A 3,009-nucleotide genomic window follows, 5' to 3' on the forward strand; every position below is an offset into this window, starting at 1 on the left:
ATAAAAAGGGGTCCTGTGGTTCAAGCAGTTTGGCATATGTTGCGCCTTTTATCTGCCAGTTTCTCACTTAGAAATGCTCGATGCATGCTCCTTTATTAAAGGCTCAGAAGAATCGTGCAATAAGATAATGTGCACAAGCCAATGTTTCCATCCTTATTGACCACAGACCCTTTCTTCATGTAACACCCATCCAGGGCCAGGAATAGGGTGAGGCGAGTGAGGCGCCCACCCTGCACATGCACGACCCTAAGAGAGAGTACCCCAAGGGTACTCTGCACCCCTGGGCCTCACCCGCCTCACTCTAGGCCCGGCCGTGCCTACCAGTGTGGATCAACACACTTTGGGAACTGCTGATCTGGTACTTCTCAGTCTGTAAGGGACTTACCTGGATAGAGCCCTGTGGTTGGTGCCCCACAGCGAGTGCCACGGGGGCTCAGAGGAGACATTAGCAGGAGTGCTCACAGCAGGGTGTGATCTGGCTGAAGAGGGGTTCAGACAGAAGGAAGGGGGAGCTAGGTCTAGAGTGGAGGAGCATGCTGAGCTGTGGAAGGCCTGAGGCGCCAGGCTGCAGAGAGAGCCACGTGGTAGAAGCCTCGTTTGGCTTCTTCCTGAACAAAGTTTGGAGGGCTGGGCCCTGGGTGCAAATGCCAGCGCCCCTTTGCTCAGGCTGCCAGCCTGTCCCCAGGCAGGAGGCCAGTGAGGGAGCCTGTGCCATGCCTGGGCCTCCCCATCCGCCCCACCCTTGCTCCATCTGCTTCTCTGAGAGGCCTGACAGCCCACTCCCGGAGATCCGAGGAAGCGATCTGAAGATGGAACTCAGAAGGATAACGGGTCCACCTCCTTCTGTCACTCCTCTGACCAAAACCCACCAACAGCTGGAACGTTCCCTCAGATATTTTCTCCACTGCCCTCTCACTTGCTTCAGGTCTTTTCTCAAAGGCCACCTTCTCAGTGAGGCCTTCCCTGGAGACCCTAACTGAAATGTCACACACTCACCAACACACAAACACAGGCTTACACGCACAGTTCTTATCACTGTTTCTGTTTCTTATATCTCCTTATCACCATCTAGCAAGCCATCCCTTTTGCTTATTTATCTTGTTTGTTGTCTGTCTCCCCCACCAGGACATAAGCTCCACAGGGATGTGATTTTTGCTTCCTTTTTCATTGCTTTATACGCAGTGTCTAGAAGAGAACACCTGATTTATGGTCAATGTTCAAACTACACCCTTCACCTCACAGAAATTCCCCTTTACAGGGAGGGACTTAGGGTTTGGACCAGATCAAATGCCTACAGGGGCCAGGCAGGCAACATAAATGAATTAGGTGAGCATTGCTGAGCATAGAGTTAAAAGCAGGGGTCGGTAAACTATAGCCCATGGACCAAATGCAGACCACCTCTTGTGTTTGTAAATAAAGTTTTATTGGAACACAGCCATGTCCACTTGCTTACATACAATCTGTGGCTGCTTTCTCCACACAACAGCAGAACTGAGTAGTTGTAACAGAGACCGTCTGGCCCACAAAATCTAAAATCTTTATCATCTAGCCCTTTTCAGAAAAAGTTAGCCATCTCTCTGATTCAGAGCACAGACACTAGAGCCAGCTCTGTCATTTGCCAGCTAAGTCACCTTGAGCAATTTACCTAGCTCCCTGCACCACAGGTCCATTGCTTGTAAGATGGAGATAACGGTAGTGCCTACATCATAGGGTTGTTATAAGGATTCGGTGTGTTATTATTTGTAAAGCACTTAGAGGAGTGTGCTAGTCCATAGTGAGGCATGTATACGAGTTCGTTATGCCCGAGCCCTACCAAGGTTGGAGGTAGCTGGTTCTCACCTCCAGCCAATTGTTACCATCAGGAACATCAGACCAGTATTCCCAGATCTTCAAAGAAATCCGAACTTTTAATTGAAACACCCTAATATTTTTATTACAGCAACTAATTCAATACCCTTGAATTAGTATAGTATACTATATTATACCCTTGAATTATATATACTATATAGTATAGTATATATTATATATACTATATATAGTATAGTATACTATATTATAGTATACTATACCAATATACTATATATTGGTATAGTATTTTTTTAATACTGTACCAATCCACAGAACAAATCTGTGGACATGCACTTTACATTGACTAGCATGTCACCTATGTTTCCTCCCAGAGCCTATAGGCATGCAGGTATGCATATAGCCAGGTATGCAGAGCCACAGTCTCTTGCCTGGGTCATGGTAGGGTAAGGGTGGGAGAAAGACTGGTGCTTGACCATGGGCTCAGGCTTTTCCTGTGGCCAGTGAACCAAAAACTAGCTAGACTTCTGGAGCCAACTTAGAGAAGTCTTTTATAGCATTCAGCGCACCAGGGCATACTGGTCACTTTTAATGATTGGTAACATTGAGCACTCGTGTCTATTTCAAATTCCTCATTCATTCATTCATTCATTCATTCATTCATTTTTGAGGGAAGAGCCACAGCCATGCCAGGCAATGGAATATAGGAAAACTACAGATGCTCGGCCCACAATATAACTCACAGGAGAGAAGCAGAAGATTATATCTGCTAGAAAATCCCCAGATCCATTTCAGTCTGTATTCATGGCCCAAATCTAACTTTTTTACTTCTAAAGGGGATAGGGACTGATTCGAACTTCCTTTCTCTTCTCTCCCTGGCTTTGTTGAAATTCTATCAACAGGCCTCATTATTGGCCAGAATGAGGAAGGGAAGGAAGAAGAAAGGTGCCAAGGACCCTGAGAATCCCCAACATGACCACACACTTATCAGTGAAGAGGGACAGTGGTGGTAATGAGGGCGTAGCCAAGGTATTTTGAGTGCCTGGTTTGTGCCAGGCATTGCATAAGGCACAGATTTAATCCTTATAACAATGCTATGAGGTGGGAAGCATTATCTACACCAGGGGTCAACTAACTATCTTTGTAAAAGGGCTGATAGTAAATATGTTAGGTTTTGCAGATCAAGAGGCAAAATCAGGAATA

At 46.1% G+C, this 3,009-nt stretch overlaps 1 protein-coding gene across 1 annotated transcript in view; it reads left to right on the forward strand.

Moving 5' to 3' along the window:
- Positions 1 to 3,009, forward strand: part of TMC2 (transmembrane channel like 2) — a 74,573-nt gene that overhangs the window by 59,667 nt on the left and 11,897 nt on the right. The window lies entirely within an intron of this gene.

This window comes from Ceratotherium simum, chromosome 21, assembly GCF_057802395.1.
Source record: "Ceratotherium simum simum isolate JZ-2026a chromosome 21, ASM5780239v1, whole genome shotgun sequence".
Lineage (NCBI taxonomy): Eukaryota > Metazoa > Chordata > Mammalia > Perissodactyla > Rhinocerotidae > Ceratotherium > Ceratotherium simum.